General features: G+C 37.8%; 1 protein-coding gene across 3 annotated transcripts in view; it reads left to right on the top strand.

Annotated features, from left to right (window-relative positions):
• The window catches only part of tgo (Aryl hydrocarbon receptor nuclear translocator homolog tgo), a 535800-nt gene that overhangs the window by 313399 nt on the left and 197208 nt on the right, over positions 1–25193 (top strand). The gene's annotated exons all lie outside the window — the stretch shown is intronic.

Genomic DNA, 25193 nt, shown 5'->3' with positions numbered 1-25193 from the left:
ACAACCACTGGCATCGAAACCTTTAAAAAGACATCTTTAATCATTCATCAACAGATCCACTACCAATAGTTGTTACTATATATCCTCTTTTCTGTAATTTTTAGACATTGCGTAGTAGGATTCTGCGCCGTTAGACTTTCGAAGCTCTTGAAAAAATAATTTGGAGTGGTTAGATCACTCGATCAGGAAGATTAAAATGTATCCACGTTGATACAGAATCACACATGGGATATCTATAGATCCGGAACTCAGCGTTCACCTTCTTTTTACTTCGTTCTTGCATTTGTGCTAGTTGATTTGTTCCTATCCTGGTTGTATAATAGTAGTGTAAATTATAATATAAAGTGGTTTACAGATTTTAGCATGGCAAACCAGTAGAGTGAAAATGAACTGAACCAAATAAAATAACAATAACAGAAAATATAGGGGGGGTAAAGAAGAAAGGGTAGTGTTGAAGCAATGTTCCTAAAATAATTTAGAAATTAAGCCTGTTAAAAGAAATTTAGCGGTGCCCCCCTAGTAAGCACCCGTTTCCGAATCATGTGAAATCTCACTAAGGTGGAACGTAAACTAACAACATTACATGACCAAATAAACTGAAAATTATAAAATAAAATAGACTGACCATTACGGCCCATCTCGACAGAGGACCACGAGGCTTGCCTCGTGGTCCTCTGTCGAGATGACCACGAATGCCCCATCGTGGCATTCGAATCATGTCGAGATGGGGCATAATGGTCAGTCTATTTTAGGGCCAACTTTGTTGAAAGTCTGACCTGATATTTGTTGATTGTGATGACAAAAGCTAAGAAATTGTCTTCTCTTCTAAGTAAAGGGCAAGTTAGTTTCACTGTGAGATAAATCAGTTCTCGGGATTTGAAAATCGGGTGAAATTTTTTTTGGAATTTTTTTTCTCTCAGTTTTACTGCTAAATAAAACCTATTGCAGAAGCAATCAGGTCAAAAGCTAGTTTTGGGTTATTCAAGTTCAAATAGCGTTCTGGGCAGAGGGACATAAGCAAATTATTATATAGATTTTATTCTCCTTTTTTGTTTTGATCTGTGAGTAAGTGTACCAATGGCCTTAAGGAGATGCATTCCGACCATGATAAATAACGTATAAAATTCGCCATACCTTTTACAGTAGACTGTATGATGGACCAATCACTGTGACATTACGCTTGAAACCACGTCTTGACATCACATCTTGTATTCCGAAGACCATGGCAAAAACCGTCATGGCCGAGTGGTCAGACAAGGATGGCTAAGTAAATATGCTTTGAGTGAGTGGGGTTCACAGCCCGTGGCTGCTAAATAGGGTGCTGTTTCTTGTGTTCTCTCTCTCTCTCTCTCTCTCTCTCTCTCTCTCTCTCTCTTGTTGAATTCCTCTGACCGTGTTGTCGTCCTGGAGTATAAACAGAAAATTTATTTTTTATTTTTAAAAAGTAAACCTTTATTTCATCCGAACATCTATTAACATCACGAAAGCATTAGTTGTAAGCACAGTGGCGCCATCGCATTGAAAATATGAGTAATTTCTAATTGCACTGCATAAGAATGCAATCTGGTTAAATGCTAATAGCATTCCTTTAAATAATTCAGCAGTCGTTTGAATAAATGTAGAAGTCGGAGTTTCAATAAACGAATAAATCATTATCGGCGCACTCACTTTATCAATGTGTGTATTATCATTATGTTTTTCTTCTGTACACTATACATTCGTTCTCTTCCGTTCATCACCGCTTTGAGTAATGAACGATCGAAATCGAATGAATTTAAATATATTAGCTTCTCCAAATATTGGGTCTCATAAAAACGTGAAGTAGACATTTTGGCGTCGTTTTCGTGTCCAGTTCACTGACTACTGTACTTTCTGCCTGGAGGCTAGCAAAGCCCATTTCATCCGGAACGGCATGAAACTCGATCCTGTCAGGTTTATTTAGTTACTTGATTGATGGCTTAGTAGAATGACAGCTGCTGCAAAGACACACGCGAGAATCCCACAGTCTGTGATGCTTTCATTGATTTTTTGACTGGTGATGATAATCTGTGGCATAGTAAATAAATAAACGATTTTGCTTTAACACTATTTTGCTTTGCTTTCACTTTCATGCATGCCACCGTGGTATCGTTTCTGAATATGGGGCTTCTAATATTTATTTTCGAAATTTACTTTTCAATCTGAAAGTCGTGTGTGTGTGTGTGTGTGTGTGTGTGTGTGTGTGTGTGTGTGTGTGTGAAGAGTATGCATGTCATTGAACACGAAATTGGTGCACTGCAGTATCCAATTATTTAAGACACTGACTAAAAAACGCTTGATGTCTGTGTTCGCGAAGTTTTCGTTGGATAAAAAGATTTATGTTAACCAAATCCAGATATCTTATCCAGAAAAATCATCCTTCTGACGAATACTATTTGACTCATAATTCCAGCAGGAAATTTGAATTGTTTTAGGGAGGCGGTTTCCAGATCGAAGATTGTTGGCTCGTAGAGTCTGTTTACTTGGATTTAGATGTGAGAATATAGTGGACGTCTTGAACCTGATTAACTTTATTTTTCTACTATCTTTTACATAAAACATAGTGTTTGTTTTGATTTGCATAAAATCTGTCGGATTTAAAATACAGACTCTCCTAAGGAACACGATTGATTTGATTAATGAAAGTTGGTACAAATGAATATGATTGCATTAGCATAAAAAACAGATCAGTTGAGAAATCGCTCTGGCAAAACACGAAAGTAACATTACTGGCATTTGCTTTGGAAAAACAAAAGAACTTGCAGTTAGTGGGAAAAAAAATTCAATTTTGATATTGAAGGTGGAGAGTCCCACACGATTTTGTCACTCTGCCCAATTTCTGTCATTTGCATATTTTAATAACATTATTTGTTAATAATCTAAGCAAACAGTGACAGTGCTAATCCTAGAAATGTTGGGGGAATGTCTCGAAGAACCTGGCGCACATTTCTCCGTTCATGAGATGGTACAGCACATAGCTAGAGGGAATAACTAACTCTTTTATCATTTGTGTAATACGCAAATGTAAGATATTTACTGCTGTATTTATTTAGCCTTTGTTTTCCCGATATAACACAATAAACCTATTAAACGCAAATGTAAGAAAATGGGAAACATATTTAAATAAATAATAAAAGGATAGGAATAACAATTATTCATTACGAACATCTAACTGCAAAGTTTGGTAGTTGCTTAGAATTAACGCAAAGGTAACTCAGTGTATTATTTCTGTAAAAATGTGTAATTCTAATGGTTTGGCTTTTTGTGTGTGAGGGTGGAGGGGATGTTTGTTAGACTGACCAACTCAGCAATGAGTGAAAAATCTTAGAAAAAGTTTCTCCATTCTGTGACGGAATTTGAATCTTAGACTTTTGCACTCAGCGAGAAGAGCAGTCTTGTTAACAAATTAAAAAGCATTGCTATCTCAGCCTTTTAGAATTTGGACGCATATCCTTTCGAACGTAAGTATTTTCTTTTCTTGGTCTAATCCACTCCGGTGTTATTTCATTTTAGTGATTGGATTACTTTTTAAAAGTTTAGTTTGTGTCTGTGTTTGATTGTAACTGGAATGTTTATCTTTGACGAAAGAACTTTAATGACTCAAGTGTTTTATGCAGTTGTATTCAAGTTTGGTAAAATACGTTCACTGCAGGAAGAGCCCTGGTCAGCCGATTTTGCGTTCTGTGTAAAGATGAATATTTTATTTGCGCTTTGCTTGTTGAAAAGAAACAAATAATAAATTTTCATCATCTTAACATTCGCTCCTTGCCATTGGGCACCGTTCACATCACCCCTAGCTACGTCTCTACCTGCAGACATAAAACTCTGATTTAAAAAAAAAAAATCTGTTTGTATTCTTGGATGGCCAAATGGGGTCAGAGGAGTTTACAAGATACAGAGTTACTACAATAAACGTCACCTTTTTAGTAGTTATGCAGGTTAGCAATCAACCCAAACGCGTGTACTGCGCTCGCTTTTGACCACTCGACTGTGGCGCACTTTACTCTAATTGTGTCACAAGAATTTTTAAAAGCGTTATGTTTTTAAAGATGAAATTCATTTGTAATATACTTGGGAATTAGTGTATCCTCCGTTTTTTAGGCTTATAATTATATTCTTTGTTAAATACAAAAAAAAACAGTAAGGCCTAACCTAGTGTTCAAGTAGAAGTACAGTACTACTTGTTCGATACTACGTGACTACAAAATGCGAGTGGTGATAATATTCTTGTCGAATAATTGCTCATAGGCTAATCTTTCCCAATCTGTACCAATTTCGGATGGATCTATAATTTCTGTAATCCTATCTGTTTCATCTAAGCTGAGAATTGAGTACCTCTGTAAAATTCTTCTTTGCAAGACTCCCATCAACGAATCAGTAACCAATCCAAGTTATTCAAGCTTCGGTCTCATCCGCTTCATTCCAGACTACCAAGTTTCAGACTTCTCTATACAGAATTCTTACACACTGTACTAAGTGATGTTCCAAATTTGTTTCTCACATCTTTCAGCTGTGAGACAGTGAAGTTTCAAACCATTACCCAACAAATACTATTAATTACTGTTCCATTGCTGGTTCTTCTGATTATGAAATGGCGAATGTCTATCCAGACATTGCAGTTCCCGCACCTACTGTCCTTAATCCTAATTAGGTTTCCTTTAGTAATTCTCACTACCGAACATATATGTCCTGACTTGTCATCATCATCATCTTACTTGGAAAGTAAAGCTACTTTCCATCAAGTTGTTCCAATTTACTCTTTGGGTCTATAGAAACAAATAACGGCGGAGAACTTAATAATATTAAGTTCTACAGTTTCATCTATACGCCTTAACTTACTCGTTTTTTCAGTCTGCCTGCTAATTGATGTAAAAAAAAAAAAATGACGTTTCTTCCTTCTTCCACAACCTTTTTTTCCTAGTGGCCCATACAGAGCTACCCGAAACACAATTATGCAGACGATACACTTCGTAGCGAAATTTCACTCCTCACTTATTCAATCTGTCGTTCGGATCCGATCTGTTCACTCCCCTATTGTCACTGATTTCTTTACTTCAATTTCTGAATCTTCCTCTAACAGATATTTCAAGTTTTAGGAACGCCGACTGGTTAAACCATTTTCTGGCCAACGTTGATTGGACCATCCCCATCGAAAACGTTGAATCGATTGGTGTTTATATTAACTACTTGTACGTGATCCTTCTTTCTACAACTTCTTCATTTGTTCCCATCAAATTTTCTACTGCTAGACGTTTTTACATCCAGTGAGAGAAGTCGTGAGTTCTTTCACTGGATGCAAAAACATGTTAGTGTCCCTAATACATCACAAAAATCAACTTCACAAAATCTCACAACTAGCTGTAGCTACTGTTATTTCTCTTCTCTTGGACGTCTTGTTAAAAAAGTTATGCGGTCTCGATATTCTCATTATCTTCAAATCAGTAGAAACTGAACCTACTCATAACTTCCATTCCAGGCCTTTCTGGTCCTTTCCCAAACAGTTAACGAAATCTCTCAGAATTTCTATGCTAATCAGTGAGTCAAACGTCTCGGTCAACTTTCCTATAAGCATATCTAATCTTTTTGCTACACTTTTTTCTAAAGTTTGTTTTCCCGACCAGCGACATCCTATCCCCACTTATCAGTTTGAATCTAATTCAAACGACTGCTTTGGTAGATTAGTCCTCGCTATTTATGACGTTCAATCAGCTATTTCTCATCTTAAATATTTCACTGCTCCTGACATTATTTTCCTTAAATCTGCCAACTGTATTTCAGTCTGTTAATGTCCAGTGGCATCTCTATGCAGACGATCTTAAACTTTACAACATCATCGATTCTTCGATTAACAGCGATGTTCTCCATCCTGTTTCTTGGTTCAAGAATAGTGAATCTTGATTCATTCTCACTCAATAAAAATAATGTTTCTAAACCGATGAAATATAAATTATTTCGCTTCTGCTCGAATCGTCTACTTCGACCTTTAATCTTCACTGTTTACTACATTCGAAATTTTTATTATTGCAGGTACTGACACATTCAAGTACTTAGGCATCTTATTCCAATCGGATCTTCATCCATCCTGCATCCCACATCGACCTCATAATACATCGGACTTCCAACTTAGTAGGCCTTCTCTAGTTATGTTTCTGTATCTTGTAATATATACCTGTTGATCAAGATCTACCTTGAATTCGTTTATATTATTTTAAAGTTCATCAGTCGGAAGAAGTTCATTGGCCTAACATTTTTGAAGAATTTTGAATCTATAAGTGGACTGTTTCTCGTTTTTGGGACACAGATTTTCCAAACTAAGAAGACCCAAGTGTTGATGTAGTCGATCCTACGGATAAAAGCTTTTGCCGTTGATGGTGTAGTAGTACGAAGGATAGATAGGTTTTATTTTAAACCGTATACGTAACATGGCGTTTTCTGTTTTGACGTCTTGTAGTTAAGAATTAGAAACCAATATTCTATTATTTATTTTTTTATTATTATATTTTTTTTTATCTGACTGCAACATCTGCGCGGTAGCACAGTGGTATCGTCGCCGTCCTCCCCACACCGAGTAGAAAAGGCCCGGGTTCGAATCCCATCGATGATGCGAGGAACTTTAATAGGCTTTTTTCACTCTGTGGCTGAGTTAATCGGTCTCAGGCGTAGATAGCAAGTCCCCTCCCCCAGGCAGCTCGGGTTTTTCGTCCAACAAAACAGGCAAATCGCCCATAGAACACATGCAATTTACGGTCGCCGTCCTCCCCACACCGAGTAGAAAAGGCCCGGGTTCGAATCCCATCGATGATGCGAGGAACTTTAATAGGCTTTTTTCACTCTGTGGCTGAGTTAATCGGTCTCAGGCGTAGATAGCAAGTCCCCTCCCCCAAGCAGCTCGGGTTTTTCGTCCAACAAAACAGGCAAATCGCCCATAGAACACATGCAATTTACGGACATAATACACAATGCACGACCGATGAATTTAATTATTCGGGTGGCATAAGAATAATAGTTTTGTTTTGTTTTTTTATCTGACTGCAAGGCTTATAGGTTACACAGCTTATAGTTGTGTTACCTATAAGCCTTACACAGCTTATAGGTTCTCATGTGCAGGATTGTGCTGTGTGACAGAACAGAATAACGGGATTTATTTCGGCTGGTGTGGGCAAGGATGTGTCCTGAATCAGGTTGGGTATTCATTCCTACTTCCGCATCCGCATAATTGACATCTTCGGTTTTCTCTTGATGTCTCTTGGGTCTGCGCGAGTAGTACAATGGTATCGTCACCGTCCTCCCCGCACTGGATGGAAAAGGCCAGGGTCCATGACACGAGGAACTTTTGTGGACTTTTTTTCACTCCGTGGCTGAGTTGGTCGGTCTCAAGCGTAGATAGCAAGGTTTTTCCCCCTAAAAAACTGGGGTTTTTCAAAGCAGGCAAATCGAGTCTCGCCACGAGATCCATTTCCGTCTCCACAGGCGATTCATACACGATAGATTTGAGGGCCCCCACAGAAATTTACAAACACAATACACATGGGTAGTTGATGTGGCTTTCTAGGTAACCCTAATATAATAGTTTTATGTTCCTTGGCGGTTCATGGTACTGTCAGTACTGCTGTGATTGTCACAGGCAACTCTGGACGCTCGAGAGTTCCAGTTCGTTGTACTGATTCATGATTCTAGAAGAACTCTTCCAGCGAATGTTGCAATTCGTGATTCTACACAGCTCAATCACTTTGTGCTGGCAGTTCTATCTTCGGCAGGCCCTGGACTGGACTTGATCACCTCAACCTGGATATATATATATATATATGCGTATTCTTCTTTTCTACTTATGATTAAGGGCCTCCCAACCTGCAATTGGACAAGCTGGGATGGGGTACCTGCCAAAGTTGTGGCAGGTACCGCTTCATGCAATAAATAAATAAAAATATCTGACTATAGTTGTGCGTATGTCAGAATAATAAGTGCAAGTTAGGTAATAATACTTCAATGTGGTGGCATTTGTCACTTTGTGCATGCCTATTTTGACAATCTAAATGGCCGCATAGTATTTCTTTAATACTTCTTTAGATGATTACTGAATGTTAACTTTGAAATAAGACGAAATCTAGAAACTTTACTTAGATATTTGTTTGAAGAACAATTCCTTTTCTATGTATATATTAAGTACAATAGCATCATTAATACACAGCCATTTCTGAATAAACAGAATATTTGTAAGGCGGCATCGGTTTAAGTTATATCTCATATTGTGAATACCTTCACAGAGTTGCCAAAATATTCTGTTTATTCAGAAATGGCTGTGTATTAATGATGCTATTGCACTTAATATATACATAGTCTAAATTTGCTCGCAGCTTGAGACTTTAGCCCTAAATGCATCTTAGTCCAATTCCTTTTCTTTAATTTTTGTGTAAGAGGGCTTGATAGTGAAAAGTTTTATATAACTTGTTGTTTTATAATTAACACCGAAACCAGCAGTTTATTCACTTCAGTTGGTAGGATCGCCGTCTTCCCCACACCTGGTGGAAAAGACCTGCGTCTGAGTCCCGTCGATGACGGGAGGAATTTTTATGGATTTGTTTAACAACCGGCGACTAAGGCCATATTGCTCCGTGTATACTGTCTATAAATTGCGTGTATTCTAAGGTCGATTTCTGTTTGCCGGACGAAAAACCCGAGTTTCCGGGAGAAAAAACCATGCTAACTCAGCCACGTTGTGAAAAAGACCCATAAAAATTCCTCCCATCATCGACGGGATTCGAACTCAGGTCTTTTCCACCCGGTGTGGAGAAAGAACACATGCAATTTACAGACAGTATACACGGAGCAATATGGCCTTACTAGGTGATGCTCCTAAAACCCTACTACAACAACAACATGCTGTATTTTCTTGAATACCCTGCACCCTAGAGTACGCTGCACACTTCATTTTTTAAGACATAAAAAAAAAAAAAAAAAAATTATGTGAATTTGTTTTCTACCAGCAGCAGAATTTCCGGTTTTTTTTTTTTTTTTTGGGTTTTTTTTTTTTTTCCCTACCTCTTCAATTATTCATTGTTAGTGAAAGATTGTGTTACAATCTTTCACTAATCTTTCTAACACAATCTTTCTAAGTGAAAGATTGTGTTACAATCTTTCACTAATGGTGAAAGATCGTATCATGCATTTTAGTACTCTTGTTTGACAGAACATATATGCAGTACCTTACAAATTATGTTAATTAGTAATGAGCGCCAGGCTTAGAAAGAATCTCGAGCTGCACGAAGTATGCTAACCGACTTCTGTCATGGGTAAGGGAAAGGTGAAAAATGGACATGCCCGGTTCTAACAATATCGGTGTTATCTACTCTTTCAGTTCTGTTAAAAATCACACAGTCCTGATACTTGAATGAATCGCACGTGTTGCTAAGAAACAAGAATGTTTATGTCCGAAATAAATGAAAGGCAATGGGTAATAGGTCATATCCTTTTGTCACCTTCCCTTAAAACACCACAAATCGCCTAGTCCACTTCACGCAGCTCGAGATTCTTTCTAAGTTTGGCCCTCTCTATACTTTACTATTTTTACGACTGTCTTAGTCAATTGATAAAATGCGAGGTGGGGGATATGGTAATACACGCATTTTTAATGTTCTCATAAACCATGGTAGGTGGTTTGTGAGATGAATGATATGCTTTTGTGCGGATTTTTGTGGGCTGACCTGATGAAAAACATTGTCCTATGTAAACAGACATAGGAGTTTTAATGATTGGTATGATGGTGGAAAGTTCGGACTCCTGGTTACACACCTGTGGGTTACCTGACGAATGAATTGCTCTGGTCCTACTTTGGTTAGTATACAACATGATTAGCTCCTCATTCGAACAAGTGAATGAACACTGTCTTGTGGCTCTTTAGATAGAGGATCGGAAGTTGTCTTCAACTGGGAATATCTCGTACAGTGGTGTGCGACTTATGTGAACTGATGAGTCAACTATGAAATTGATCTCAAAGTTGAGGTAGGGGCAGCATTTAGGGACCAGACTTTAGTTTGAATTTGTGGTCTATCACGTTTGAAGCACAATGTCGTCTCTGGGTGGCTGGGTCCTTGTCGGAGAAAACTGGGGGCATCTGTAGCGGATTGGACTACCACGACGAGCCGGCCACTTGTTAGGCCGACGGTTGAATAGCGAATCGTTGAACTGCGTGTGTAGTTAATGAAATGGTGCTATATTCCCTATTCATTCCATTACTGCATGGAATTGTATATGGATTGCTTTCATTTCCTCAGCAGTGCTATTCTTGATTACGGCTTCACCATTGCTATGTGATGGGTACATCAGCTGCATTCGTTGTGGTTACAAAGTTCTTGATTTATCCTGATTGTGATTTTATGTACTGAATGCAAAGTCAAAATTCTGTGGTGAGGTGAAGCAGTTAAATATTTCCTCGTGAGAAAGACTTGTCCTCTAACCAAAACCAGCAGACTCATGATCAGCTTTAATGAGACATAGCTGTTTCATTGATGTACGAACTAATGAACTAACATATCCTCCAAATTGGGGGTATTATATTGATGTTGCGTAATATGTTATAAGCACGCTGGTCTATTGATGCCGTTTTTGGTATTATCCGTGCCTTGGCTGGCGATCCCTGGCCGTCTCCATGTGCCAGGAATGATAACAAACTAGTGGTAGTATTATGTTATGCTAGAAATTACCTGTACAGTATTGCAATAGATGGTGGGGTTGCCAGGAAAGCTGGCTGGGACCGCCTTCTTTAATAAATTAGAAGGGAAAAAATGGTCCCGTGTAGTAGTCCCGGAAATTTTATTTATTGTTTTACATAGAAAATCTAACTTTTTATCGGAGCAACATTCCAAATCGCGTTGTAATAAATATCGGTAATAAAGAGAATACGTATTTTTGGCTACAGCCAGACGGGTGAATCAAAACGCTGCAGTTAATAAAAATACAGTTTTTATTCGAAAATATATGGTACTGTATTTAATTTCTTGGCCCAGTTAGATTATTCAACTAAGCACTGATTTTATTTGAGGTTGGTAATGTTAATCGTCTACATATGCTACACACTGTTTTCATTGAAAAAATAGCATCTGTATGCTATCGAAGGCAACGATTCTCCTTGAGAGACTGCTGGTAACGAAGCGTAACTTCTGTTGGTTCTAGCACAGTAAAATTATTGTTAGTGTCTGCCCGTGTAAATGATCCTTGATATTCGATTTTTAAGCCTGATTCAGCAATTAAGTTTAAACATGTACGTCGATCAGTCGCCTAAAGTGAACATTTCGCATTAGAATTTTGAACCAAATAGTTGATGTTAAAATTGGATTTCACTCAATGTACAAAATTAGAGTCACAGTTTTTCGTGTTTGGAGCAGCGGTTTCCGATTCCTGGCCTACACTATCAGTGTAGACCAGGGATCTGGTCTACATTATATTATAATAATAAAAATATATTAACAATACAATACAATATAATATAATAACAATATATAATAATAATAATAATAAGTTATTATTATTGTTGCTCATATTATTTCTCTCTGATTGGGGGTTCCACCCCGTGACGGTTACTGCTACCAAGTATACAGTGTGGTTGTTATGTCTGGTGTTACTGTTGGTCGAGGAACTCTCTAAATATCCTACTGGTGTTCAGGATTGCGACTTTCTGGCGTTCCTTGTAGGTGTTCTCTAGGAGACCTATTGCTGCTAGGCTGTTATGTAGGGTTTTTGGCACCATACCGGTGGTTGACACAATGATCAAACAAAAATCAAGCAATGGTTGTTACTTGTTGCATGTTCCACATCTCTTTGATCCAGGGCCGTGCAAAGGTATTTGGGGGCCCGGATGCAAAAGGGGTAAAGGGGCCTCGTTTATTTACGTTGAGACTTTGATGGCTTCCTAGATCGGGAGACCCTGGTGCGGCGCCTCCAGTGCACCCCCATTTGCACCGCCCTGCTTTGATCTCCTGTCTTAGATTCGTATACTTTCTGACCTTTTCCTCATGGGTTTTCTGGAGGTTGCCAGTGTTGGGCACCGCTGTGTCAATCAGATAGGTAGCCTTTTCCTTGTTGTCGACAAGGGTTATGTCCGGTCTGTTGTGGGGAATTGTCTTGTCCGTTATTATGGCGTGGTCCCAATACAGCTTGTGGGTTGGGTCTCTAGTACTGCCTGGGGTTCGTACTTGTAATACGATATACTTTCTTTGATCAACCGGTATTTCCTATTATTATTATTATTCCTTGCCATGGACTACGATATTTTGGCATTATAAATGCGTTTTGTTTGCATTTAGAATTCATTCGTTTTCATTCTCTTAATTTCCTTTGAATCTGTTAATTTGTGCAGACATCGGTTCTGTTTGTGTGAAATGCAGTTTTACGCCCTTCTACGTAAGTTGATTGATCTAGTCATTATTTTATTAACTGCTGAGACATAGTAGTAAAATTATCACCTTACCGTTTATTAGTTCCGGGTGCTACCCAGGTGAAACTACAAATTTAGGATAATGGAAATTTCGTACTTTTACCAATTCACTTTGATAGAAGTCTAAATTTTAGCTTTCACGAAAATGAATCATCCTGCGATTTACCAGATTTCTGGCTTTTACAATAATATATAACAAAACAGGTGATAGGGGACCCAAAAACAAACTATGTACTGCGACACAGAATGCTGTCGCACTTCCCTGAAATAGATCCATGTCTGTCTTAACTTCATAGAAAACAAATTGTAGAGATATAAAAGTATTACTTTTTTTTCGGGGCTTCTGCTCAGACACAGGACCCATAGTTGCTTGTTCCCTGCTGTCAGCTAGGGATGAGATCCATTTTACGTGCAGGACGCAAAACGGGCTAGTTACGGATCTTGACTTCTGTTTCCCTTACATTGTACATAAAAAGTATTTTAATTACTATTTTGTGTAATTGTCTTTATTAATGTAACGTTTGCTAATGAGTTCCTGTTTTTCGTCCTTGCATTGAACTAATTGAACTGACCAACTAACCTCTAGTTACATTTTTTTGACTGCTAAAGCTGTATCAGCTCCTTGCTAGAGATTTCACTCCTTTGCGACTGTTTTGTTATGATTTCAGGTTCTCTGGGACATTCCAGTGTCCATCTCTACACCAGAGTTTTTTTATTCGTAAATGATGATTGGAGCTTTACAAGAACTTTTTAAACGATGGTCGACTCCCTTATCAATCGAATAGTTTATCCAAAACAATCCAGGAACAGTTTTGGATAATTACTGACTTAACCTTACTTCATCTTTATACGTATAACTCAACCAGACACACCACCGAATTAACAGAGAATTGTGCACGTATACGAAATCACCGTTTAATGTGCAAGTAATGATCTCCATGATAAAATTGTGTGTGTGGTCACAATTATCCACTAAACGTATAATTGCGTTCGAAGTGAACCTGTCCTGCTGCTAACAAACTCGTTCTCCCTGCACTACAGTTTTGTAAAGTTAGATGAATTACACTGTTGTGTGACTTAATATCATCTTCGTCAGCCTTTCCGATAAAACTTTAGAAAACTGCGTCTTCCGCAATGATATTTCTCAGTTAACGGTGTGTGTGTGTGCGTGAGAGAAAGCATATATGAACAGCATTCGAAAATGTGCTTTCTTATGTTTGGTTTCCGAGGAATGTTTTCTTTCTAAAGTAAGTTTACAGGCTTTTTAAACATTAAAGGGGTGGTTGTAATTCCTTAGAAAGCTGCCTTGAGGCTTTCTGCTGTTAATGCGTCTAGCCACCTAACGATGTGTAGTACATTGAAACTTCTACCCTTATCTTGTGTGATTGTGGAGTGAGACGTTCCGGGTCTCCAGGGAGACGTTAAGCACTGACTACAGCTACTTGAGGTCGATCGAGACGAGGCGCAGGGCCAGTTGCTATTTTACGGGCACTGGCGGTTTTTCTGTTGACCGCTGAGCAATGGGTGCTCGGCCCTGAGACCTCATAAACCTTCACGTCTTTCAGCTGATGTCTCGGTGAGCTATTGGAGTCATTACCGGTGATGGTTTGTGGCTTTTTGTGATTTCCTCTGTGATTTCTAGCCGAGTAGAACGATCATCAGATATGGCACCGGCGGACATTAGTGGCCTGCTTCCAGTAAGTGGAATTTAACCGCATTGGCAAGATTCTGATCTTATCTGGAGAGTGACCAATTCTAGAAATCGCGAGAGGCATTTCTATTTTAACTTTTTGCACTTAAAATAAGACTCTGGAGACATATTCTAGAAACGTCTTGGAGATATGAAAAATAAATCTTAGCGTTATTGTGTTTGATCGGAGAGGGGTCGATCTGATTACAACTATTTGGGGTCAAGAAATGTTGCGCGAAAGGGAGGGTTGTCGAAGATTCAAAGTGTAAAGCATTAAGATGTGGAAAGTGTTGAGCTTATCATTTCAATCAATCAGCAGTATTTTCTTTTGTTTACTTCTCTTTCTTTCCTTTTTTATTTAAATCCATTTTAAATAAATTCTTTCATCTTGTGTCCCACGGATAGCTCAGAGGTTATGGCTAACTCTTATTTCTTGAAACGTGGAATTTTTAATTATTTATTTTTCTCTTATTTTAGAAAGTGGTACTCCCAATGTAAAATAAATTAAATTTCTAATGGGGGTTCTGCTTTTAATCAAAATACAGTATTACATAGATGTCAATTCCAATCAATTTTATCGAGCCACATTTGTTTTATGAGAAAAGTGCTTCGCTAATGATTAGAGTAAGTAGTTACCACATTAAAAAAAAAATCTATAAGCTAAGATCTGATTCACTTCGTTATGTTAATAATAATAAATAAATGTCAGTTGTTTATATTCGGCACAGCCGCCACTATCAGATGACTTTGCAACAACTTTATTGTAACTTTGATGTAGCCAATATTCTGGCTCAGCAGTTCTATTATTTTTTTTCAGGTCGTGCATTTTTGTGTCATCATACGAATTCATTCTCCCAGTGTATCCGTGTCCACATGCTTTTTCACCAGACTATCTTCACTTTTAAATAAATAAATATTTTGTTTATGCTTCGAACGGCCCCAAAGAGTCATTCAGAAGACAGTACAAGAACATTACCGTATTTGTGGTATCGCGTGGATTCGAACACGCGGCATAAATAACTCTACTTATACGCTGATATCGTTTCTGTTTTTAGCACACTTCAGGAAGTGAAAATTAATTCATACAATGTTCTTCTATTCTTAAGGATCCCTATCGTAGCTTAGTAGATGTACTGTCTTTCCAAGTTCAGAAAAGGTGTAAGGTTCGATTTCCATGGCAGGTGTTATTATTTTATTATTTTATTTTTATTTTTTTTTTTTTATTTTGCGTGCGTGCAAACTAGCTTAGAATATGCAATTTATAGACGCTGTATACTAGCACCTCATAGTCATAATTACTTTTATAAATTCTCACCTTATATAGAAGCCATTTATTCTTTTGCTTCTTTTAGCTCCTTTCTCTCTTTCTTTCTTTTTTTTTTTTTTTTTTTTTTTTTTTTGTAGTAATTTGGTAGTTTGGTAGTTGGTTCTTTTCTTTAACTTTTTAATTAATCTCTCTTTTGAAGCTACAAATACCCTATAATATTATATACATAATTTAGAATCCCCAAAATACAATATAATGTAGAGTTAACCACGCTGAGTGTACTTAATAATTTAAACCTCTGTTAGCAAGTTTAAACCGTTATGATTGTAAGAGCTTCTCTATAGATTTTATTAATTTGGCTTTTCCACTCCCAATAACATTTTTCCTTCTTCGCCTCTAGTGATCATTCATTGGTTATCCAATCATAGTTGTAAGTACGGAAACAATTTTGCTTCCTTTCCATGGTCGATCCCTATGCTCCCCTCCACTAGTCCTATTACGGGTAACTTGTATTTCGTCTGTACAAGTGTTTCCTCAACCTGAGATCGGCTAATTGCATCCCCAATTGAAGAGGCCTTTAGACATTCCTCTATTCTGTGACGAAACCTGAACTCCAAACGAGTAATAAGTACTGAAGCCACTATATTATCATAGACATAGAGGATTTATTGACTACGCACTCCAAAAAATATAAGGATGCCAGTAGTGAATATAAGGCCTCCTTTCATTATACAAATTAACTTAAATTCTACAGGTGTTGATATGGTGATACTACAACAACTTTATATATTTTTTATTACCTAGGAAAGAGAACTGACCTGCTTCATTCATTTTACTCAACCCCTTTAATGCTCTATACACCTCAGTGAGATCTTCCTTGGGATGTCTAGTTGTCAAACTTTGTAGTCCGCACCATCTGAGCCATTCTTCCTATATGCATCGATTTGTACTCACCACTAATTTGGTCGCCCTTCTTTGAACTCTCTCCAGAAGTTTTCTTCTTTTTGGCTGCGATCTCGAGACCTAAATACCATACTCCAAATGCGGTCTAGCCATCGTCTTGTATACCTTGTATGTAGAAATAATGACGTCCTTCTCCCTACTAGCGAAGATCTTTTAAATCATGGACAGGGTATCATGTGCCTTCCTAGCCGCCTGTTTCCGCTGCATGGAAAATTTCATGTTCGGTTGAATCGTAATATCCAAATCCTTTCTAAGAGATGCTATCAAATTTACTGATGATTTGAAGAATTAAACTTTAGTTGCCATTTTTCGAACCATGTGCACCCTGTACAAGTCTTTTTGAAGCATCGTCTGGCTCGAATTGTTAACAGCCTTCCAAACTTCAGATCATCAGCAAACTTTGATCCAGCTTAGGATCTTTCCAATAACTCCAACTTCTTCCAGTTTATATAGTAGCCTTCTATGAGGGAATGTTGTAAGCCTTATTAAAGTCTAGATATATGATGTCAAAATTGTTACCTGCATCCAACTGTTTAATAACTGCCTGATAGTAATTTGCCAGATTGGTCAGGCATGACCCCCCTTCTTGTTGTTGGATTTTAGGATGTTGTTATTTGGTTTTTAGGAGCATTAGCAACTAAGGCCATATTGCTCTGGGGATATGCGGTGGTCGTTCCCTGACCTTTCCGCATCCTCTGTATTTGGTGGTCACGGGCTCGAACCCCGGTCTAATCAAGAAGCGTGTGCTACTCACTGCTGCTCCTGCCCACCTGGCTACGGAGGCGCCAGCAATTTTAGGAGCATCGGCTACTCCGTGTATATTGTCCGTGAATTGCGTGTGTTCTGAGGTCGATTTTCTGTTTTGCTGGACGAAAAAACCGAGTTTCCTAGAGAAAAAACCATGCTTCCCTAGATGAGACCGACTAACTCAGCCATGTTATGAAAAAGACCCATAAAAATTACTCCCATCATCTACGAGATTCGAACTAGGGTCTTTTCCACCCGGTGCGGGGAGGATGACGATCCTACCAACTGTGCTACCCACGAGGGCTGCCTCCCTTAATGAGCCTATACTAGGATTATTCAAAATACCATTCTTATCGAGGTGGAACTGAATCACGTCCTTAACTGCAAACGACATGGTTATCCGTATACATAAGTAAAACTCACTGACTTATAGTTATTCAGTTCCTCTTTCGCACCAGCTTTGTGTATTAGGGAGACAGTATCACTTTTCCAGTTCAAAGGAATCTTGCGAGTGCCTAATGATGCTCTCATTAATATTCCCACGGCTTGACGCTCTCACATGCAGCCTTTTTAATTATAACTAAATAGATATAACATTTTATCCTGGAGCTTTGACCTTCCTTTTAACCTCAGTAGCTTTTCTAATAAATCTTAACTCCTCACAAATTCGAGCTTGCTTTCGACTATAAATATCGTTCAAATATCAAATATCTGTGTAGTCGATCATCCATTTCTACTGATTTGTCTATGTGGTCATTCCACTGCGGCTAATTAAGGGACCTATTTGATTTATCCCCCTATTTTATTCATGTATGAGAACCCCTCTCCCTGTTCTTAGTTCATTCTTGATTGGGTGCTATTTTTATACTTAAAGGTAAGGTGAACAATTGTTGCAACACAAAATAGGCTGAAACACAAATCACCAATTAAACTTCTTCTTTTTCCATTAAGCATACAGCTTATTGGGTTTAGAATAGATTATCTTTCCATCTTCTTCTTTGGCCTTCCTCTACTTCGTTTGCCGATGGGTCCCCAGTTCTTTAATAATTTTTCCCACCCGTCATTATCCATCCTATTTATGTTTTTCCAATTATTTTTTTTTCTATTATATGTTTCTTCGTTTTATGAAACAAAGAAACGTTGAAACTTTGAACTATTTATCTGTATTCCTAAGTAGTTAAATTTTATTACTTGTTCTGTCATTTACCCTTATAATTCTAATTTACATCTGATTGGTTCTTTTGCCATTTTAGGCTCTTTGATATTTCCATATATGTATTTATTTATTTTATTTGTTTCTTTTTGATAATATTATTGCGTTGTGCACAAATTTAGAATGCAACATATGTTGTAGGTCCTTTTTGTAGTTGTACCTGCTGTTTTTGATATGAAACTAAGTTTTTAGTAACCTGGAATTAACTATAGCCAATTTTGTAAAAAGATGGGAGAACGAAGATTTTACACGCACAAATTCAGTCAGAAAGTTGGAAATCTCTAAAGAAATCGGTTGTGGCATCATCTCGATAAACTTCAGTGCACATTGAGTTTTTAAAACTTGGCTACTATTTAGGCCTGGTTTTTCAAACATTTTTTGCTTGCAAACCCTGTAATATTTTTAAAAACAGTAATAATTAACAAGAAATTAAAAAACAATAATACGTGCACAAACTAAAAATCAATGATAAATTAAGAGAACATTGCTAGATCCCTGGAATTCCTTTGCAGAACAACTTTGAAAACCACTTCTTTCTAGACAGTTCTGAATCTTCGATATTTCTTAACCCGTATTAAAGATATTGTCAAATATATCTCAAAAACCTTTAGATGATAAAATCAATTCTCTCTCTCTCTCTCTCTCTCTCTCTCTCTCTCTCTCTCTCTCTCTCTCTCTCTCTCTCTCTCTCTCTCTCTCTAAAAAAAATCTCAACGAAACACAGCTTGAAAACCTGTGATTCCGGCCATTTTGCATATTATGTCTTTTTACATGGAAACGACTCAACTTTTGCATGTGTATAGAATATTATTTATTTATTTACTTATTTATTTTTGATATGGTCCCTCATTTGTATTCCGTAATATACGAACATAATTACAGTATGGCAAATGGGCGGGAAGACTTGCAAGTAGATTTATTATTTATTAATCATTTATTCAAGCTTTGTCTACGACAAGGGCGTATAAACTTTTGCTTTCTGCAAACTCTGAAAATCTGTTCAGTACTACATTTAAGTAATTAATTATTAATCGCATCGCACAATAATTACACTTCACATTTCTAAAATTATAGCGATGATTTAATTAATTGCAGGTTTTTAACAAAATACTTAGGTGCACCGTATCTCGCGGAATCAACCACCCTTTTTTTTTTTTTTTCTTTATATTTACTGCTCTGCACACAGATCATTTTGAACCCACAGTGCTGTCTAAATCACTGTTATGTTTTTAGTCCATCATACTGTTGTCTTTGCCTTGTACAAGGGTAATAACTCTTGGGGGTTGAACTGAAGCTGATCAGGATTTATATTTTTTCGATTTCTTAATGGTGGAATCAGCAGAAACATGTAGTTAATACTATACAATATATAGGGAGTGGACAAAATAATAGAAACACCTGATATGAAAGTAGTTTTTGTAATAACGTATTTATAAACGTACAGTGATGATTTTTTTTTTTTTTTTCTTGCAAGCGGTACCGTGAAGGAAAGACGATAAAAGGTTATGTTTATTTAGAGGTGATATAAAAAGGTACATAAAGAAAATGGCCGGCTTGTCTGAATTTCAAAGAAGTCAAATTGTTGATGCACTTTTAGCAGGGGCAACGGTGCCCAAAACTGCTGATTTATTTAATGTATCCAGAGCAACTATGTTGAAAGTGATGTCTGCATTCACCAAGTATCGAAAAACAAAAAGTTGTGGCAGAAATCGAAGCTAGCTGAAATAGACCGCGGGATACTGAAAAATGATTGTGGCCCAATAACATAAAACTGCTGTCTCAGAAATAACTTCCTTACAGAACTAAATGTGAGTCTCAGCAATCTACCAAAACAGTTCGGCGAAGACTTCATAAAGGTTAAATTTGTGGCAGAGCCGCTATTGCCACTCATTACTGATGGTAATGCTACGAGAGAGAGGATGCAGTGGTGTAAGGATCACACACACACACTGGACACTGATGATCGGAAGTCATATTTTCAGACGAATTATCATTCACACTTTTTCCAACACCATGGAGAGTTTACGTTTGACAAAGGAAGTGCATTACCCTGACTGCCTTTTGCCAGCTGTTAAACAAAGAGGAGGATCAGCAATGGTTTGGGCAATATCTTGATATTATTTAGGTCCTGTCATCAGCATGAATGGGAGAGTTACTGCCACTGATTACCTTAATATTCCGAGTGACCAGGTTCATCCCATGGGGCAAACACTTCCCACAAACGATGCCATGTTTCGAGATGATAATGGTCCAATACACACAGCCAGATGTGTGAAATCTTGGTTAGAGAAAGCATGAAACTGAGACTAATCATCTTCCATGGCCTGCACAATCACCGGACTTAAACATTATTAAGCTACAGTGGGTATATTTGTAGTGGAGTGAGAAGCAGATTTCCTCCGCCTTCATCTCTCAAGGAGCTAGAAATTCCTCCAGGAAGGATGGTCCGATATTCCCCTTAAAGTAGTTCAAATTTGAATCTATTCCACATAAAATACAAGCTGTTTTAAAAGCAAACGGTTGCCCACACTATATTAGCGCATGTCTGTAACTCTTATCACAAGTGTTTCCAGTATTTTGTCCACCCCTCTGGTTATCTAAATTAAGTTATTCACAGGGCCGTTTTTATGAACAAGCATATGAGGCGCCAGCCTTGGGCCTCACTATAGAGGAAGGCCTCGCAGGGCCTCTGTTGTATCAAATTTTTAAAGCGATTTCTGTTTTTTAAGGCCCTGATTCAAACTAGGACACACTTGTACCTACCATGTAAACAGAGACAGGTGAAATTTACTGAAAGTGTGGATGACTCATTTCTGCGAAAGAACCGATTAATTTCCAGGATACAGGAAATCACTCTTTCCTAATTCTCTAATAGGGTGTAACAGTAGAATACAGGTTGACCACGGTGTATTATCCGTTCTGGAATGTCCCTTTAGTTCTTAATTCGTTCATTTTACAGCAGCAGCTCTATTGCCTAAAGGCTAGATATGCAAATAATGCATTCCCAAGTCTCCGTTCGTTATGTGGAAATTTTATTCGTTCCACGGAAACTATTTTAATTGGACCACCCATAGAATCTATATAAGCTGAGATCCGAAAACTGTGAAATTTAGTTTAATTTAGCAGTTAATAATACGGCGAAAATATGAATCTGGAGCATCTAAACGAAAGAGGCAACGAGAAAAAGATCAAATTCGAAAACAAAACATATTGGTAAAAATAATAGGGTTTTTTTTTCTGATTATATTTGTATAATCAGAAAAAACAAATAAGGCTTTTATTTATTTATTTTTTTTTTTTTACTCAGATATCTTTAAAGGGGACCCCGCAAGAGCTTAGCGCCTCGGGCCCCGAGGCGCTAAGTGTAAGTAAGTGTAAGTAAGATCCTAGTTATTCAGACTTCATTTAAATTGCAAGATTTTCCCAGAAGTGCCAAATGATATGCAAAAGCACACAAGTTGGCAACGCTCATCTTCCTTTAAATCGTTACTGGATTCGTAATATAGCTGTGTGTTTGTGTGTGAGAGAGCGAGAGAGGGATTCTGCAGTTTTCAAATGATAATTCTGTGCTGACCAAAACTAATCACTTTAATTTTCCTAAATCAGTGTATAATTTTAATTAGGTCTTTAAATGTCTTAGTGTCTACTAATATTCTTATCCCATAATTGAGTTGCTCAGAAACTGTTCCGATGAGATAACAGAAGCCATTGGAATAGCCATCTGTGATGGAACTGCATTGCAAGTGAAAATATATTCTTTCGATGGAAGTGTTATGTAGTGCAGCATCAGGGTAACCCACTGCAGCCGCATTGCATCCTTAGAGCTCAAAGCCAGCTTCGTAGAATTTAGATCTTTCTTTTCTTTTTGACTACCGGATATCTCATTTTATTTGTGAATGAGCTGCTGTTCTGCGATTGTGAGTATCACTCTAGGACCACTGAAGTCGTTAATACGAGTAGCTGACAATCAGCACATATTGATGACTAATTTGTAAAAATTTTATTGCCCTTATCCCGCATATGCTGCTTCAGAACACACGCATAAATGAGTTTCCTTTTCACTGCTCCTCCAGAAAGAAAAAAAAAAAAACAAGTTATAAAAAGGTGGAATGACAGATCGTCCACAAATGTGTAAGTGTGAAGGGTACTAATCTATCAACCCACCACTAAGACGCTTTGCCACTTTATCTGAAAATCGTTACGCCTGTCATTACCATACACTACGTGAAGAGCAGTCATCAGATGAAATTGAGATGTTTCCGATGCCACACCCTTCAGCATCATCACATGATTCCACCACACAGTCATCTCTTCATCTCCCGTATGGAAATTAAAGGAAGGAAATGACTTATAAGTTGTAGACAAACTGCTAAGTGATTAGTTTTAATGGTTCCAATTTGACGCCCATCTGCTCTGCCCTTGCGTCTCGTAGAATACCTACGCTGCCATCTACATATTACCAAAAGGAAACTGAAAAAGCTATTCTGTTATGCTTCAATGCGCTTAATCCACGTTCATGTTGAAGACTACCGAGATACTGCCTAAAACCAAAGGTTTTTTAATATTTGTGGTAATACACCTCGTTGAAGTGGACATCTGAAATGTCCACTTCAACGAGGAGACACCCTATAGTTGAACATCTACACTAAGATCCGGCCATATCACATTTTTTTCCCTCTATAACAAGTGTTCTTAACCTTCTTCCGCCCCCTCCCATCCTTGTAAATTAAATCCTTGTCACTATTTCATTTACAAGGAAAATTCAGTTTTAAAAAGACCTTGTTGTTCCAAGTCATTCTGCTCATTACAACAGTTTTAAATGGATCGAGTGAAGTTAAAAAACATTCTGTAGTAAAAGAAGAAATTCAGTATATTTTAAGAGGCCTTCTCACCTCCTTTGGACTCCTGCCTCACCTCCCTGGTTAAGAATATCTCCTCTATATTCTGATTTTTCATATTACAAAGACTAACAATCCTTGCGATATACAGAGGAATTACTCAACATGGGGTTTTTCAGAGCAACGCTTATACAACAAGTTAGTGCATTCCTATAGCGCAGCTAGTACGAGGGGCATATCTGTCTCTTTAAGAAATATTACCCTTGGGGGGGGGGGATCCTAAACACGCCACTTAGCTTACCATATTCCATTGGGTACGTTGAAGCACTAGAAATGTGATATAGTTGTTGCTATAGCAATCCTTTTGTGTTTTTGATGACATATGCATCAAGTGTGTTCCTTTGACATAATAAGGCCAGTTAACGTTCATTCTCATGCTCAGGTAGTACTGCATTAGTCTGCGAACTAGTTCATTGAAATCGAAAAAATATTTGCAACTCTCATTGTAGACGTCTGCTACTTAGCAGCAGTACTTGGAACAAGTCGTGTTTTCTTTTCTTCTTTCATTATATGAGGCCGTGGTCGTGTGGTAGCCTGCTTCTTCGCAGATAAGCGTGTTCGTGTTAATATTTTGTAGCGCTTAACACCCCTCTTGTAGAGTATAGATATTTACACACCGGAGTACTTTTACTCATGTTCTAGAATATGAATAAAAACTTTTTTATTATTAATTAATTGTAAAAATTTTTTTGCACAGACCATCCTTTTCCCTAAATCTCCATGGAGAATTTGACGAGTCGTCTCTTTATTCATATCCAGCTCATCAACCATAATTCTGAGGATCAAACGACGATCTCTTGCCACAATTTCTGAACTGCTGCTACGATATCCCTCACTGCAGAAGACCTGTGATTCTCCGGCTTTCAAACTTCAGCTTTAGACGAATATATTTTCGGCATATTCATGGTGTGTGTGCTAACTTTCTATCTTCTTGTTGGCATGCTTTAATGCAGAACAAGCAACCCGCCATAACGTTTTAACAGTTACCACATACTTGTCCATCTGTTATTCTTGAAGTTTATTTCGTTCTGATGTTATGGTGGGACATATCGATCGACAATTAGTCGATCACAGGAAAAAGTTTACATTGATCCTCTTCCCTTACCTTGACGCCATATGGAACTGGCTCTGATTGAAAATAATCCTGATTTCAAAAGACGTTTCTTTTGGATTCGACGAGTGTTCCATTTTGTAAAATTTTCGATTTCGAGTCATGCATTTCAATTAATATGACACTAACTACCGAGATTACTACATCGGTAAATATTTATAATGACCAGAAGGTAGTGCTAACGATTACAAATGTAAAAAATAATTCAATTTATTAAAATGTAAACACATTGCTGCTATGGATAAAGGGATGGTTGAGGGGGAGAAGACAGATAATCAATGGACACTGCTCATCGTGGACTAATGTTATTAGTGGAGTCCCTCAGGGTTCAATGTTGAATCCATTGTTGTTTTCTGTATTTATAAATGATATACAAATATATGATGGTATATCAAGCTTAATGTCCAAGTTTGCAGACGATACAAAGGTTGGCAGGGTTGTTAAGGACACTACTGATGCTATGCTGCTGAAACAGGATCTGGAAAGGTTGAGCAGATGGGCTGAGAGGTGGCAAATGAAGTTTAACATTGACAAATGTCAAGTACTACATATGGGAAACAGTAACCCCAGAGCAACGTATCAACTCTGTGGTACTACACTGACAGTGGTAGAGAATGAAAAGGACCTGGGGGTTATTTGTTATTTGGTTTTTAGGAGCATTAGCAACTAAGGCCATATTGCTCCGGGATATGCGGTGGTCATTCCCTGACCTTTCCGCATCCTCCGTATTTGGTGGTCACGGGCTCGAACCCCGATCTAATCAAGAAGCGTGTGCTATGCACTGGGGGCAATTGTGCAGGCAGATATGAAGTTTTCTGAACAGTGCAGACGGGCTGCAAGAATAGCTCATGGTGTC

Source organism: Mastigoproctus giganteus, chromosome 1, assembly GCF_048544385.1.
Source record: "Mastigoproctus giganteus isolate SK-2022 chromosome 1, ASM4854438v1, whole genome shotgun sequence".
Lineage (NCBI taxonomy): Eukaryota > Metazoa > Arthropoda > Arachnida > Uropygi > Thelyphonidae > Mastigoproctus > Mastigoproctus giganteus.
Note: the sequence above shows the minus strand (reverse complement) of the source record. Positions and strands in the feature narration are given on the sequence as shown.